Source organism: Mixophyes fleayi, chromosome 5 (genome assembly GCF_038048845.1).
Source record: "Mixophyes fleayi isolate aMixFle1 chromosome 5, aMixFle1.hap1, whole genome shotgun sequence".
NCBI lineage: Eukaryota > Metazoa > Chordata > Amphibia > Anura > Limnodynastidae > Mixophyes > Mixophyes fleayi.
This window is the reverse complement of record NC_134406.1, coordinates 121,525,315-121,543,855: the sequence shown is the minus strand read 5'-3', so window position 1 is coordinate 121,543,855 and position 18,541 is coordinate 121,525,315. Positions and strand designations below refer to the sequence as shown.

General features: G+C 35.9%; 1 protein-coding gene across 16 annotated transcripts in view; it reads left to right on the top strand.

Annotated features, from left to right (window-relative positions):
* The window catches only part of LOC142158631 (poly(rC)-binding protein 3-like), a 1,531,228-nt gene that overhangs the window by 791,974 nt on the left and 720,713 nt on the right, over positions 1-18,541 (top strand). The window contains exon 4 of one of the 16 annotated variants that reach the window (XM_075212769.1): positions 14,890-14,999. The exons of the other annotated variants lie outside the window; for them this stretch is intronic. The gene's annotated coding sequence lies outside the window, so the exon portion shown is untranslated. The remainder of the gene's footprint in view (positions 1-14,889; positions 15,000-18,541) is intronic. 16 annotated transcript variants of the gene reach the window in all.

The following is an 18,541-nucleotide window of genomic DNA, read 5'->3' as shown; positions in this document are numbered from 1 at the left end:
CCGTGAGCTATTGGAACTCACCATAATTTTCTTGGGAGTCATTCCTCCACGTGGAGTACATTTTCATATTTCCTGGAGCTATCCATCGGGCTCAATGTATGGCCTGGGCCATTTACTCCATCAAATGTGGCTGTTCTGCAACCAGTACTCTCCACAGCAGCCAGGGTTCAGCGAGTCAAGGAAGACTCACAGGATATCGTACTGTGACAAACTTTGGCATCATCTGCAAGAGGTTTGTCTGTTTATTACTGCTATTTATGTGAGATACTGGTTCCAGAGTTCATCACCAACTGCAGCTCCAAGGAATGACCTTGCCTTGTTACATGCACTGTCTTTCAAGGTTATCTTTCAGAAATACTGGTCAATTTCAGTTTCTTTGATGATGAAGTGTCAACAGAAAAAAAAAACTTATGGCTGCTGCTATCAAACACTCAAATGGATCTGACAATCTTCTGAAACGTATTCCAACAGTTCTTCAGCCAGCAACAAAGGGTTTACATAACTTCGTCACAAGATCAATGCTGAGTTTGTTCAAAATTCTTGGTCTGTTTGAGGAATTTTTGGGGTATGACCTGGCGGAAGGGCAAAACCTTGAATTATACCAAAACAGTCAGAAGATTGCAGGTAGTAAATAATCTTGCGAAGAGAGGTGTGGCGCTAATCCAAGAATTCATTGCTTCGATAACACGAAGCCAGGAACAGAAGCAGTTCCTTTTGCAGGTCGTGGAGGAGAAACGCAGTAAGTTCTGCACGTCAACAAAAACTGTTGCCCTCAAGAGATCATTTTCAAAGTGACTAACGTAAACCTGGTGATTGTTTAAAATATTTGATGAAAAAACATTAATATTTAACAAATCATGAAACAAATTACCGTTCTGTATTATCACAATGTAATCGTCATATTATAAACTTTGGTTAAGTTGTGCAAGTTCTAAATATAATATGATTTCAATATAAAAATTACTGTCATGTTTTTCCACATAATGGCACATTTTGGTGGTTTGGTGGTTGATGGCAGTTTAGTGATCAAACTACCGCATTTACTATAGCCTAGGATGTTTAATGGCTGGGAATGTGTGGCAGATTGAAAACTAGCCAAACTGCAGGCAATTTAGTCAAAACTGCAATCATAACCACCAGAAAACTGAGTTTTTTTAGTACCTGCTTCTGGTTGATTAGATATTTTAAACATGCTCTTGAACTATCTTTCCATTCAGAACATAAGAGGAGGCACCATTGACTTTTCAATAATGGGGACACTCATTATTAATAAAGGGCAACATTTATTTATAACTAACATATGGGGGCACTTTTTTATTATATTAATGGACAATATTATTGTGTCATTATATTATAGAGCCAATATGTAGCGCTACTTGTGTGCATCATAAAAAAATATTGCCCCCATTATCAATCAAAATATTTAAGCAAACCACCCTTTAGTAAATCTATCCCTTAGTGTTATATCACAATCATAACCACAGGTTATATGTATTTATAACATTGCTAATTTAACTGTAAATTCTAAGAACAAATTATCAAAATTCTTGAACACACTTTTACACTCATGATCACTTAAATATACATGGCTAATTTTTTTTTTTTTTTGAAACAAAGTTTTTTATTTTTTATTTAAACAGGATTTTACATATATAATATCAGCCAAGAGTTGTATGAATGGAGAAGAACATAAATACATGAGGATAACATGTTGACAACATTTGCAGGCATATAACAAATGAAGTGGTGTAAAATCTAGATGTAAATTTGGTGTACATGGCTAATTTTTATATGTATTAGGACGCATAATCATCCACTAGGATCAATACTTAAATCAGCATAACTATCTGTATAGTTTCAATACCTAAATATGAATGAATGTAATAATCCTTTATATAAATTAGCTTCACACAGCGGACATATGCTTTGAGCCAGAAAATAGATATACAGTAGATGGTCACAATACATGATATATGTTTTTTCTCTAGTAGGAGAATATCAACAAGTTTAGCAGTGGTATTATTAATTGAAATAAGCTAGTTTAGGTTTCCTAATAAGATGGAAGAATGATATATAAATATTTAATAGCTACTATAATATATAATATAATATAATAATATTCTAAGTTTGATTACATAAGATTTATCTGAATGTTTCATTATAATTTATTAGATTACATTATTATGTATAAAACAATAACTTGAAATATAATGATAATAGATTATCTATTTTGATACATAATATATAGGATTGTTAATGTTGGTATTTCTTTTCCCACTGTGATAAAGACACCAGGTAATTGACAGTACACAGCTAAGTTGGTTCACTATTTTGTCAGAATAGCAGAAAATATGAACCTTTTTTCGTTTCCATAAAATAATCCACACCTCTACTTGAACAAAATTAAAGCTTGAGGATAAAACTTTAAGATCTGTGATTGGTATCTGTGTTAAACTCTCAAATATATCATAATTATTGATAAGGAATCAAAACAGCTTTATTGGGTTTACGTTTGTGCTTTTCAAAAACAAGTGAAGATCATGAATGACAGTTTGAATAAATAAATGCAGACAATTCACTCTTTTATGTATTTAATTTCAAAGTCATTTGATAATGATCAAAAATGAGTCGCAGATAAAATATATAGCTTTTTCTCGTAGGCCAGTGTTGGCTAACCTGTGACACTCCAGGTGGTGTGAAACTACAAGTCCCAGCACACCCTTCCAGCAATAAGCTGCTATATATTGGCAAAGCATGCTGGGACTTGTAGTTTCACAACACCTGGAGTGTCACAGGTTAGACAACACTGTCCTAGGCTCTATTCTAACTGTTCTATATCTAAACCTTGTCCATCAACATATCTCAAATACTTGGCTTATTTCATTGCCACTGTTAAGTGTCCACTCAACCACACCTATCTGCGCATGACCTTGTGTTTTCTCTCTCTCTAAACTCATGGCCTCCCATCCTTACAAAAGGATGCTTATGAGCCCTTTCCAACTGTGGTTATACTGTCATAGTAGGATGAGTTTTCTGGCATACAGAACCTTTTTAATGCTAAGTAGACTCCGGTCCAGTAAAACCTGTGTAGACCTTATTCCCTATTTCTATCTTCCCCTAAGTGCCTGTCACTCACCTGAGTATGTGCAGTTTTTAACACTAAGAGTACATGTATCTGTTAAACTATCAATTGTTCTACCTTTCTCTCAATCACAGCCACAATTCGAAAAAACACATAATGTTTGACAACATATAATTGCATGCAGTATGCCGAGATAACAGGTCTTGCAGTATCACCAACAAGATTAGATTTTAAAGACATGTTGTAAAGTTGCGTCAAGTATCTGGTCACGTGCAAAGTTCAGCAAGTGTAGCAGTTCTGGAAAATAAGACCAGTCTATACCTTTACCTGAAGGCAAGGTAGGTTCCTCTGTCAGGGCACCAGCCATTGGGACTATCGGCTGCTCCAGTCTGATCAACAAAAGACACCTCCACCTGGCTTGACCTTTTCCCATCCTTTTAGCTGGTGGAGGTTTATTCTACTGAACTGTACTCTGGTTCAGGTTTCATGGAAGAGCATACCACTTTTTATCTCCCTGTTCCTCAAGCTTGTCCATCAAGGCTGGACCTTCGTATGGTAATTCAATTTCTGGGGTGTCCGACTGGACTCTCTTCTGGAGGACTTGGACTTTGGGTTCACATTTTTGGATGCTTTCCTCCTTGGTGTTTACCAAGTCCCTAAGAGAGGATGCCAAGGACACGGCTTGGCCATGATCCTTGGCACATCTATAAGAAAGAACCTTTTCCTCATGGAGCAACTCTTTAATAATAATGATAACTAGTGCAAAAGTTTGGATCCTTACCTGGCATGTGCATAAGAGGAATTTTAGCTTCCAAAGCTTGTGAGGAATAGGGTTTACATTTTAACCTCATTAAAGATAGACTGAAGATGTGAAAGCAAAACCCTTTAATTGTTTTGTAGTAAACAGTCAAAAACCATCTAGCCATGGTGCTTTGCAAAATTTCTGGCACTTTTTAGCTTGAGAAAAGTATCCAGTGTAATCTCCTTGCCCAACAAAATGGCTATAGACCTATGGCAATTTGGTTAAGTGGCATGATGACAGAAATGAGTTTACAGATTTAGCTAATTTAAGGCTAGAAGTCCAATTAACAGTTGTATGAAATTCAAAAAAAGGCTCACCCAGCAAAAGGCATGGGAGTTAATGTAGTAACTCTACCATGTGTGAGGCTTTATTTGTGCAATTTGTATAGATTTACTGGTTTGCATAGGGATATGTCACTGCCCTTTGCTTTATACATTTGCTGTTGTGTTGAGAGGAACACAATAAGAACTCATTGTTTTTTATATTGCTGCTTTGTGTAGATTCCATGTTACCTGAACCTTAATCTGAATTGGTACTGTTTTCTTTAGAAGTTATTGAAAATTAATATTTAAAATGAAAAAAATGTGCTATAAGCAAAGAACTGTGGGGATCGTAGTGTTCCAAGGTGCACTGAGCATTGTGTGTAACCTGTGTGAATGCACTCGCCCAACAGCAAAGTATCCCTGGTAATCTTTTTAAAATTTTACTACCTCTGTGAATTCTTACAAATTTATAAAATCTTCACCTCATTTAAGGATTTTGACCCACAAAGTTAAGGTTTTTCTTAATCTCTCACATCCTACTAAGTTGTTTATCTTTCTGCCCTCTTGGGTTAGTGTTCTGCCATTCAAACCAGCTGATGAGTGAGAATGGTTCATTATAATGTTAACTCCATATAGGCATATGAGGTCATTCATCTTTGACTATTTGGATAACATCATAAATACGAATCCAAATAACTAGAACACCCTTTTACATGTCTGTCTGTTTATAAATACTCAGTTTTATGGTATTACTCTGCTTTTCTCCCAATTGTAAAGTCCTGCATAGTATGCTAACACTGTGTCTATAATCAAACAAGGAGAAAATAAAACACCACTCATTCAATCCAATTCAATAAACTTCATTAGGGATAGCAAAACATCAATAACACTTACCTTATATAGTATATGCCCAGGTGCCTCCCTCTGTGTGCTTGATGGGTCTTAGTAACGTAATCAGTGGTTGACGTGGGGGAGTATCATAATCATTTATTTATATAGCACCAGCAAATTCCGGCATATGCCATACTGCCACTTCTCCTTCATTGTAAAACTATAAAATTCCATTTGCTTAAATTTCCGTTACATTTTTTTACCACTTCTAAATGTCCATTTCGACCACTGAATGTAATCATATGTTACTTACTGTAAGTAAGCAGTTGGTTACTCATTGCCCATGTAATTTATATCTATTAATTCTGATCATGTTCTGCTTCCAATAGGTCGTGCCTTATATTATGTATTATTACATAGGCTCACATCATAGGTATTTATAAAAAAAAAACAGTATTGTAATTAAAGTCACTCTTTCATGACAAAAAGGTGGAAGCTATCTTTTTGTACACCCATTGCTTATCAAGTGGTATACATTCTGTGAAAAAGACAACTGCAGTATATCTGTGATTAAGTAAGTGATAAAATATTTTATATATAAACAATTTTCGACGTTCTGCTTTGGACGTCTGCTGCCGTCGGTGGCAGCAGAAGTGCAGATACTGATGAGGAGCGTACCAGATGCTTGAGCCCCGTAGAGGGAAATGGGAACTAACAACTGTGGCAATAGCCAGCAGATAGCTTTGCAGCTGTGGATCGGAACAAACCAGTTAATAAGTAAGTGTGTCCTATTTGGAGAGTTTATGGACTATTTACATTATACATCAGTACAAAACTGTGAATATCAGACTGCTTAAACAGAGGTTTTTTTTCACTTCTGAGACTTGTAACTCTGACATTATTATAACCTTCAGGTGGGGACAGGTGTTCCCCTAATACGATTTACAGAGGACAGTTCCATACATCGGTCTTTTTCTGATATGGACACGACTACACTACTTTCCAATTGTTAGTATTTTGTGTCAATGAGATTATCTTGCACTTATAATATTAGTGCAAAATTAAATGCATAAACAAATGGTAGTTTGGATTGTACTTAACTTAGACAAACTCTTGAGGTCAGCTGAGGTTTTGTTCTTTTTAGCAGTTTTTTTGCAGCACATAAAGACTTATGCTCTGCCATTTAATAGTAATGTGGGAGTATTATTGTTTATGTGCCAGCTTTAAGAGCCTAATGCACATGCAACTTATTGGTAACTTCCCAGAAATTTCTTTCTCCTAACACAATGCATACTTTCATACGCACCTTGTAAATCCATTTCTGTATAAAAAATCTATATATATAAAGAGATGTGCCCACCATTTTTACTGTGTTGATTATATATGGGATCTGCCATTTTTAAAAAGTACAAACACAGGTGCTTACGACCAATTTAGTAGACTGATGAAGGCCATTTTGCAAATGATCTTAATACATACTTTAAAACATGTCGATTCAGCTTCCAGTAAATAGGTTAAAGTCCAAGTGCATAGACTTTGTAAATTGCAAGTTGCTAGTAATCTAAATCACATTAAAAAACAAACACCTGAGCTAACAATAAAACATGTAGAATATTTATATTCAATATTTCATAGAATGCCACTACATAAAATTAGTATAAAACAATATCTAAAAGAATAAAAATGTAACATATTTAAAACATCCTACAAGAATGGAGTAATCTCATAATTTTTATTTAATCCATGCTGTGGTAGCATGTTAAATTGGTAGATCCAATACACTTCTCTTTTGGATAATAATTTCTGAATATCATCAACCCTTTCAGCCAGAATGACAAGTTCAATTGCTTGCAAATTACAAATTGAAAGTCCTCTAGGATCTGCATTACGTTTTAGCTTAAACTGCTTAGAAACGGAATGGTTGTTAAAAAATGTTTTTAAAAGATTTCTTGCATGTTTTTTGCTACTGCAGAACAATTGAAAGCTAGGTTCCATCAGCTTTGCCCAGGTATTGACTACATTATATGTCCTGGACCCTCCTCAAGATTGTGGGTACTGATAGCATTAGCCTATTATTTGCATGTGATTGCTTTCATCCTTTTCTCAGCTTGAAACATTCATGTCCATATTGCCACAATGTTCTGGTTCATCTTGGGTGTTTTCTTGAGATCTGGGACGATCAGTGGATCATTATCTGTTAGAGATGTGCCCCTCCCTAATCCTGCTGGAGGTCTCTCTGAGGTAACTCTTCACCTGATAAACTTTATATTGCTGGTGCTAATGTTCATGTGCTAGCTTTCTGGGCCTGTTCATTCCACCTAAGTTGATGCCTGGTTCCTGAACCCTGGCTCTGCATTATGTTGCCTTTTGGCTCCATAATGCAGAGCCAGGTATCAGAAGTATCTCCATTGGTACTGGTTACTTACTGATTGGCTTCTGGATTACAGTGATCTCTGGCACAAACTACCATTAGCGTGTTTGCATACCTTCCTCAAGGGAACACAATTTATACCAAAAACTGTTTGTTATTGTAAACTAGGGCATCCCCAGTGACTGTCAACTGCCAGAGATTTTCTGCTACACTGTAAATCTCCATATTTGCCTGCATGTTTCTGTTTCATGATCAGCATTTTGTTACTGTTGTGCTTCAGCTATTATCCTGCATATCATCATTGCCAGTTCAGTACTGTGTCATTATTTCCTCTCTGCTGATGAGTCTCAATGAGATTGCAACATAACCTAATACTTCTTGCCAGTGTATACCTAAAACTCAGTTTAAGGGCGCTTTAGTTTTTTTCACATATGGTAAAGCACATGGGCATTTAAATATATGTAACTGAAAATGTAATGCAAAATATGAATTGATTTATCCCAAATTTCTTGGTACTAATATTATTAAAAAAAATATTCTACATGTCGAATCCATACATTTGAACATATTATAGTAATTAATTTTATTTAAAAAAAACAATGGTTTGCATCCTTAAAGGTTTAGTATTTATTTTATATTACACTTCATTTTACGTTCAAGGGTATGCAAAATACAACTGACACCTTTTTGTCTTAAAAGAGTGACTGTAATAACAACACTAGTTTCTGATTAAAAATAAAAGCAAAAGCGGCAACATAATTTTATTGTAAATAATTGATTTCCTTGTTTGTAAAATTGGTGATTTCAGGCTGCTGTTATTTGTTTAGTAAGACAACAGTACATATCTATTTCACTTTGGGTTTTTTCACTATTCTATAATGTTTAGGTCACATCATGATGTGAGGAATAAATGCTCTGATGCTTAAAATAAGATTGTTGGTGAGAATATACAGACACAAGACACCAAAAAGAATGATAATGTAGACAGTACTTTTCCTCGTTGGCTTCAGGGAGATCCCGGAGGAGGTGGGCGTGCTGGGGCGGTGCTTGACGAATCACATAATTTTGGCCCTGCCCCCTAAACGATTGTCACAATTTTGGCTAATTACAGCAGAGGGCAGGGCTAAGATGACACACTATTTGCGTCATTAAGCCCTGCCCTAATCCCTTATCGAGAACCGGGAGGTTGCCCTGCTCTCCCTGGAGCCTAGAAGGCCTCCCAGAAATGAGGGAGTCTCCAGGACATTCTGGGAGAGTAGGCAACCATGCGTTAAAGAAAAGCAGCTAATGAATCTCATGAGACTGAATTGTCTTTTACATTTCTGTCTCCATTACTGAAGTCATGTTGTCTTACCTGTCAGTGTTTGGTTAAATCTTGGTCTCCATGAAAATGGTCACCTCCATAGGCATCAATACATGGACATAGGACACAATTTCTGAACTGTGTCATCATGCCACAAATGGCAAAGCCAACCACGTCTTGTACTGTCTCAGCATCAGGGAGAATGCCAGACTCTTCAGGGAGTGAGGGAGATCACCCCTATTTCAGGGAGTCTCCCTGACATTAAGGGAGAGTTGGCAAGTATGGTATAAAACCTTTTAGTGGAAGTAATTAAAAGATGGTGGGGGGTAAATACAATTCTTAAGGGTCTCAGGATTTTAAAATCCCCACATTTGACATAAATAATTGCCAATTCACAAAAGAATAGATAAGGACAATGTTCCCAAAATATGTCAAAGCGCATTATATATGAAAAGATAATGGGCCTGATCCATTAAGTAAAGTAAAGCAAAAAAAAAAAAGGAGTAGCTTTGCACTTTGGCAACACCATATTGCATTGGAGAGGAGGTAAATTTAAAATGTGGGGATAGATTTATAATTGGGGTAGGGCATGGCCTAGATCAACTTTAAATTGAAGTGTAAAAATAAAGCTATCAATTATTTGTATGCTACATGAAAAAACAGCCAGTATTTAACTTATGTGCAAAATAATAAACTAATTTGCACCCCTTGCATTGTAACATGGTATGCCCAAGAGAAAATATACTCCCTTTTACTACTTTCCTAAATTAATCAGACCTAAAGTATCTTAAATGCCTAAAGATCTAACTTAAAGAGAAAAAAAAATAATGGAACTATATAGTGATAGAGAAGACCAAAAGTAAAATATGGAGGGCCTAAACAAAAACTTGAAAGAGTAGAACCAAAAATAAAGATATGTTTACTAGAGATAAAACAATATCAGAATAATAAAATAAATAACTGGAGTGGACAGTTAGGTTTAGCTGTGCAGTGAATAAACATTGGGCTGTATTTTAGATGGATTCCATTTTGAATAGCTAGACCGGATATAATTTTTTAGAAAACTAGACATTTCAACAATATATATACATAGTAACATAGTAACATGGTTGATGAGGTTGAAAAAAGACACCAGTCCATTAAGTTCAACCTATTTTGGATCTCCTGCGATCCTGCACTTAAAATTGAAATTGATCCAGAGTAAGCAACCGCAAATCTGTTTCAATTGTGAAAATCCCCCCAGACCTAATATTGCAGTTCTATTTTTACCCTATATCCACTGCTATCCTTCATTTTAATTAACGGTCGTATCCCTGGATACACTTTTCCACTAAAAATTTGTCTAACACTTTCATAAACATATCTATTGAATCTGCCATCACAACCTTCTCTGGCAATGAATTCCATATCTTGACTTCCCTTAATGTAAAGAACCCCTTCCTTTGCTGGTTGTGAAATTTCCTCTCCTCTAAACTTAGGGGGTGACCGTGTGTCCTGTGTATAGTCCTTGGGGTAAAAAGTTCCCATGAAAGTTCTCTGTATTGACCCTTAATGTATTTGTATATAGTAATCATATCTCCCCTTAGACGTCTCTTTTCTAAAGTAAACATGCCTAAACTGGCTAAACTTTCCTCATAACTTAATGACTCCATACCCTTTATCAATTTTGTCGCCATTCTCTGAACCCTTTCTAGTTCCAAATTATCTTTTTTATAGAGTGGTGCCCAGAACTGTACTGTATTTTCAAGATGAGGTCTTACCAACGATTAATACAGTGGCAAAATTACACTTGCATCTATGCCCCTTTTTATGCATGCCAATACTTTGTACGCTCTTGCAGCTGCTGCTTGACATTGAGCACTATTGCTATGTCTACTGTCTATGAGCACTCCCAAATCCTTTTCCATTATAGATTCTCCTAAATTAATTCCATTTAATTTATAGACTGTGTTCTTGTTTTTGATCCCTAAATGTATAACCTTACATTTATCTGTATTAAACCTCATATTCCATTTGGCCACCAAATCATCCAGTTTATTTAAGTCCCTCTGTAGAGAAGCTACAACTTGGTCTGATTTTTTAACTTACAGAGTTGAGTGTCATCTGTAAAAATAGAAACTTTACTCTCTAAACCATCACCAAGGTCATTAATAAATATATTAAAAAGTAATGGCCCCAGCATGGAACCTTGAGGTACTCCACTTAAGACTTTTGACCAATTAGAAAATGTTTCATTTATCACAACTCTCTGTTTCCTATACTCTAGCCAGTTTTCGATCCAAGTACAAATGTTGATTCCTAGACCCAGTTCCCTTGTTTTGTAAACCAACCTCTTGTGTGGCACTGTATCAAAGGCCTTTGCAAAATCTAAGTAGACCACATCTACTGTGCTGCTCTGGTCTAAGTTCCCACTAACTTCCTCGTAGAAACTAATTATATTAGTTTGACATGACCTATCCCTCACAAATCCATGTTTATTCCCACTAATAATTTTATTGCGCACCAAGTCATCCTGAATACTATCCCTTAAAATACCTTCCAGTAGTTTCCCCACTATTGATGTCAGGCTTGCAGGTCTATAATTCCCTGGTTGTGATCTCGTTCCCTTTTTAAACAACGGCATCACATCTGCTATTCGCCATTCCCTTTGTACTGAGCCTGATGAGATTGAATCTCTGAAAATTAAGAATAGCGGTCTAACTATTTCCGAGTTTAGCTCCATAAGCACCCTTGGGTGTATTTTTATGTATTACTCCTACTATTTGTTTCTCTCTAGTAAATACTGAAGAAAAGAAAGTGCTTAATACCTCTGCTTTTTCCTTAGTATCATTTTTCAATTCACCGATCTCACTTCTTAGGGGTCCTATATTATCTTTTTAATTCTTTTGCCATTTATATACTTTAAAAAGTTTTTGGGGTTTGTCTTACTTTCTTTTGCAACTTGCCTTTCATTTTCTAATTTAGCCAATCTAATTTCCTTTTTGCATGTTATTTACATATATGCTTTTAGCATGCTGAGAGATCAACATAAAATAAATACTAATCCATTAATTATGCAAACTACTGTTTTTTATAAATGCAACCTATGTTATATGTAAAAATTCTGGATACAACACAGAAGAGGCCTGAGTCATTAAGGAAAGTAAGGCAAACAAAGCAGTAAATGTTCTCTGGGACAAACTATGTTACAATGCAAGGGGTGCAAATTACTTTATTATTTAAATACTGACTGTTTTTTCATCTTGCACACAAAATCTTGATAGTTTTATTTGTACACTGAAATTTAAAGTTGATCTAGGAAATATCCCAACTATAAATCAGTCCCCACATTTTACATTTACCTCCCCTCCAATGCAACATGGTTTTGCCCAGGTGCAAAGTTACTCCTTTTTTATGCTTTGCTCTCCTTAATGACTCAGGCTCAGAGTGTTTTTTAAGAATAATGGAACCAAGAAGTTTGAGATTAAACATTTAATTAATTTATTGCATGCCATCTTCAGTTATATATGTATTAAAATGTCCATGTGATCTATTATATGTGGGGGAAAAAAACCTGCCTTGAAATTGAGCTTGCAAGAACATGTAAGAAATTTTAATAAAATTGACAACCATTTGGTTTCTAAGTTTTTTAAGTTGAAACAATGCTAGAGGGCATTTTTTAAAGCAATTGAACTTGACAAACTGGATGAAAAGAGCAATGATCTTCAGAAATTACTATCCAAAAGAGAATTATATTGAATATATCAACCTAACACGCTATCACAGCATGGATTAAATGAAAGTTATGACATTGCTTCATTCTTTGTATTCTATTTTATATATGTTTCATTTTTATTCTGTCATATACAGTTTTCTACTACTTTTATGTACAGGCATTTTCTGAAACTTTGTATATGCATTCAATATGTTTTTATCCATTTTTATCTCAAGTGGTTTTTGATGTGATTTAGATTACTAGCAATGTGGCATTTACATAGCCTATGTAAATATATGTACTTTAGTTTATTTGCTGCAATCTGAATAGACTCGTTTTTAAGTATGTACTAAGATCATTTACAAAATGGTCATTATCAGTCTACTTAATAATGGCCATCAGCACCTTAGTACATGTCTGATCACACACATCTGTCTGGGCGGTATATGCATAATATATTGTTTTAGGAGAAAGAAACCATTTTCAATTTCCCAGAAATGACCAACCAGTGGTATGCACATAAACTCATAAAGCTGCTGGCACATACTTCTATATTACTATAAAATTGCAGTTCATATGGTCTGTGAAATAAGCTAATTATTCTCAGTCCCCTGATGAAGTCACATTGAGATGAAACATGTAGGAGCATCTTACCTACTCTAAACATTGTATAGACTATATTTTTTATATAGTTTTTAAAATTTTATATATACCATATTACTCTGGGACTTTTCTATACACATCCTGATACTGGTGAGTGACCAGGATACTAGAGAGAACAAGGACCTCAGTACAGTCATGGCCAAAAGTTTCGAGAATGACACAAGTATTGGTTTTCACAAAGTTTGTTGCTTCAGTATTTTTAGACCATTTTTATCAGATGTTGCTGTGATATACTGAAGTAAAATTACAATCATTTCATAAGTGTCAAAGGCTTTTATTGGCAATTACATTAAGTTTATGCAAAGAGTCAATATAAGCAGTGTCGGCCCTTCTTTTTGAAGACCTTTGCAACTTAACCTGGAATGCAGTCAATCAATTTCTGGGCCACATACTGACTGATGGCCGACCATTCTTGCCTAATCAATGGTTGGAGTTTGTGAGAATTTGTGGGGTTTTGTTTGTCCACCGGCCTCTTGAGGATTGGCCACAAGTTCTCAATGGGATTAAGGTCCGAGGAGTCTCCTGGCCATGGACCCAACATTTCGATGTTTTATTACCATTCTTTATTCATGGCTGTGTTCTCAGGCAACATTGTGAGTGAGCCCACTCCCCTGGCTGAAAATCAACCCCACACATAAATGGTCTCAGGATGCTTTACTGTTGGCATGACACAGGACTGATGGTAGCACTCACATTTCCTTCTCCAGATAAGAGTTTTTCCAGATGCACCAAACAATCTGAAAGGGGATTCATAAGAGTCTTCAGCAGTCCAGTTCTTGATGATCCGATAAATGGTTGATTTAGGTGCAATCTTACTAGCAGCAATATCCTTGCCTGTGAAGCCTTTTTTGTGCAAGGCAATGATGAATGCACGTGTTTCCATGCAGATAACCATGGTTAACAGCTGAAGAACAGTGATTTCAAGCACCACCCTCCTTTTAAAGCTTCCAGTCTGTTATTCTAACTCAATCAGTATGACAGAGTGATCTCCAGCCTTGTCCTCATCAACACTCTCACCTCTGTTATCGAGAGAATCACTGACCTGATGTCAACTTGTCCTTTAGTGGCAGGGCTGAAATGCAGTGGAAATGTTTTTGGGATAAAGTTCATTATCATGACAAAGAGGGACTTTGAAATTAATTTCAATTCATCTGATTACTCTTCATGACATTCTGGAGTATATGCAAATTGCCATCATAGAAACTGAGGCAGCAGACTTTACGAAAAATAATATTTGTGTCATTCTCAAAAGTTTTGGCCATGACTGTAGAAGAAAACTACAGAACCAACACAATGGATGCTTAAAGCCCAAATATTCTTATAGCTGTATTTTAACTTATATTATTCTTATTAAATGATAAAAAAATGACTACATATGCTCATTCTTTTCTTTTTATAATATTTGTGCTGCAAGAAACTATTAAAAAATACAAGTCAGAGACCCCAACTGTTTGCTTAAGTAAAGCACACCAAAAGTAGACTTTTTGTACACATTTAATTTTGTACTAATATTTATGACTGACTTAATTACAGAAATACTGCACTAGCAGGTGCCTACTTTTTCTTACCTTTTCACATCATAGGTATGTTCATTTCTTGCGGTCATTAGTTACATGACGCCATTGAGAATTTGTTTTCAATCTATGCATAGAGCTTCCTTGCTACTGATTCTATTGCCACATTCATTAGACACTTTCTTTAGATTAGTATTCGCTTGTGTCCCCAGTTACAGATATATATCCTGGCGTGTTCCAATGCATTATGGCACACATATTGTCATTTCAAAATAGTGTACTGCTGCCTCATTTTTTTGTCTATGTTTTTATTTGGTGGTGGGTGTGACTTTCACATGTTTGGTTACATCCCCACTTTATTGTCAGGGCTGCCCTGGGTTGCCAAGGACGTCATCGGAAATGCACACTGATGACGTCACACTAGGACCAGGCACCCATCGAGCACACATAAGGAATAATTTGGGTGACATGCTGAGGTGAGTGTTATTAACACCTTGTTATTGCTATTGAGAGTTTATTGTTTAAACTGAAATGTTGGATTGAGTGAGTGATATCTTATTACTGGTATGGGTGATAGGATCAGAGTGCAGTCTTGTTGTGAGGAATTTGTCTAGAGAGCAAGTAGGAAGTCACCAGGGCAAGCAACAATCTTTTTGTGTAATCAGGAGTCCCATATATTATTAGAAAAAAAATATATATGTATTAACATCTGTCCCAGGGGATGTGGTACTCAGAATGGTGCTATCATATCAGTCTATTATGTTTGCTCATTTAATATTGGGTGAACCTACACATGTTAAGTTATCACTACTTGAAATTAAGTCCTGGGGGCCACTAAGTGCTGGCACACATATCTAGTTCCATAGGTGAAGCTCTTGTCAAGATAGTTTCTGCTAACTTATCTGGTAAGATTTCATGACAGTTTCATCTATATATAGTATCTCAGCCTCATTAGGTAGCCATAGAGAGAATGTATTTTCCCAAGGAATACATATAACATATTCATGTTTCCTGTGCATATGTGAGGAAATCAATACAATCACTGTGTAGTGGATATATTATTATCTGTTAAATATGTTGCATAAAAGAGATATCCTACTTATATAATTCTGTTATGAGCTGCGGCGGTGCCCAGGTTCTGATTGGGTTTCATCTGTTTATAAGGCAGGAAGGGACAAGTCCTCCCTGCCGGTTATAGTTCCTGCTACAGTGCTGTAGACCTGCTCCCTCTCTCAGTTCCTGCTTTGCTGCATACTAGCCTGCTGTATTCCTTGCTCTATGTGCCATTGGATTTTGATTATTGTTGCCGACCTTTGCCTGATACCTGACTACGTTTGATTGCCTGTGCCCCTTGATCTTCTGCTTGGAATTCTACGCTGCTGTTTTGCCTGTGACCTCTGACCCCGGCTAGTCTACTGGATATGCTGTCTGCTGCTGGCCCTCGACCCTTGCTTGGACTCACTGTACGGTTTGCTCCGATACGCTATCGCTGGGTTCTCCCCAGTCAGTGCACAAATCACGACCCTCTGCTGTCTGCGGCCGAGTCTGTCCCAACCACTTGGGGCTCCAGTTAAAACCAGACTTCAGAGTAGATTCCGGGTTTTGATGTACTGGCTGGAGGGTTTCCTAACAAATTCATTACTAGATGTTTTGTGAAAAAAGGCAATACAACAGGCATAAAACAGATGAATATACCAGCACAACTCTAGGTGTAAGGTTAAAAAGGATGGGGCTAGGGAAAATATAGATAATGGCTTAAAAGGGCTAAAACTATGTTAGAAATTTTCAGTGCCTGGTTATCAATCTTCCAAGTGATGAAGTATCCTGACCTCCTATGCTTCCCCAAGCAGCAGAAGTACATGAGTGGAGTGTACTGTGACCATTTCTGTTTTATTTCTGTTTTTATTTTAAAGAAACTGTTTTGCATTTGTATGTTTGTATGTATATATATATCAAAAGTACCAGCTCTTGAACCAATTCTTAGTTGTGGCAAATCTAGATAATTAATGGTGAGTGTGAGATATAATTGGGGGGGCTTGTTTAAACTTTTTACATTTGCGTGAGGCATGTTATAACAAGGTTTCTAAAAAATATTAATTGTAATTCCTTAGAAGATCCATTGACAGGCAGACAGCCCACACACACACAGTGATAGTGATTTAGAATTCTGACTAAATCCAGCTATAAGGTGTAGTTTTGCACCTTGGCAAAAAAATGCTGCACTGCAGGAGGGTTAAAATGTAAAAATTGCAAACAGATTTGAGAGTTGGGATGGGTGTGAAACTGTAAGGAAGAATTTTTGTGAAGTTTAGCTAAACTGCAGGTTTTTTCAACAAGCTATATAGCTTTCCGCCCAATTCGGATCTCAAAATGAGGCAAATAGTCATTTTTGTGATTTATTTTTTTTGCAAAATGTGTGATATATATATATATATATATATATATATATATATATACATATATATATATATATATATATATATATATATATATAGCCCTCCCTCATTTTCTCAAGTGGTATTTTAGAACAGATAGCATGTAAGAAGGAGGTTAGCTGCAGTGCTCTGCTTTGATAATAGAGTTCAGGGTGAAAGAGGGACATAGAAAGCAATAGAATTGTGTGATTATTTTAAAGCAGTTCTGTAGAGATTAATCATCAAGAATAGTTTGCTGATCAAGTTTTAATTCCAATCTTTTAGATTAGTGGCTACTGGTTTTTGTTAATGCATATATAATAGTACTAGTATATAGACTGAGTTAGATCTCATTCAGAACTAAGCAGTATATATTTAGTAGAGGAAAACAGTGTGTTTTTGCTGTTAGCAGCAGAATCCAAAAATCAAATAGATTTTTTTCCTTTAAAATTTTAAGTTTTTCTAGTAAAAGAGTGATATAGAAAGATATTCTTCCTAATTGTTATACATATGAACTTCAATGTTCAAGCTGTGGTACTCACAAAGACAACAAATTAATCTGGATGCCAGAATGCTGAGTTGGAGTAGTAATATTGTTTTGACAAGGTACAGAGTCTGAAGTCATTGTATGCTGTTTGCCAAGGTTGTCGATTCTGAAGTCTTTGTATGCTGTTTGCTAAGGTTGTAGAGTCTGAAGTCTATGCATGCTATTTTCCAGAGTAATATAGCCAGAATTTAAGCAGAAACCAGTAAACTGAAGTATCTCAGAGAAGCATAGAAATGGATGGAGTTTTAAACTCCAAAGGTCCAAAAAGATCAGGAGAGAAGCAGGCCCAAATTTAATGTGCCAGGTGTGCAATGGCTCATGTTCACCACAGCTGAAGAGGTAATGTCAACATGCAGAGTCAGTTACTCATTCTCACCAGGCGGAGACTTGAATTAAGGTTTTCTCTTTTTTTTTTCTCCTTTTTTTCTCTTCTTTTTATTGAGTTTTTTTTTTAGGGATACAAAAAATAAAAGGGGAATAAGTAAGAATGCTTAAGGATTTCATTTAAAGATCTTGCATCTGTAAACAGGTTTCAATAAAGAGCTATGAAATGAGTTGGGAATTTTGAAGGACCTAGGTAGAGATAAAGTGACTGTAATGGATAAATCATCACAAGAATCCTATAAGGGCCAATGAATCTAGGACCCAGGTTAGTAGTCTTTTTACAAGTACAACTATTTTTCATTCCTCACAGACAAACAGACATAATCTCCAACACAGAATTTATGATATCTATAATGTAAATACATTTTTTTAACTTGAACTGATGCGTGAGATAAAGCCTTGTAAACCACTTTCCAAACTGTCATGAGTGTCTTGGCAGTATCAAAGAATTATGAAGATTCAGGATAACCCGAAAATGATTGAGCCTTGGGATGAAGGCTATAGTTACAGTAGAATGTTGAAACCTTTGTGAGAAAATGTTGTATACAATTTTTTCAGCTATTTCGTGTAGTTTTAAAATATGCCGGAAAACTAGAGGCCAACATCTGTGCTGTAGATAAATGGGTGAGTAATATGAAATGAGCCAACTTGCTGAACCTGTCTACCACAACCC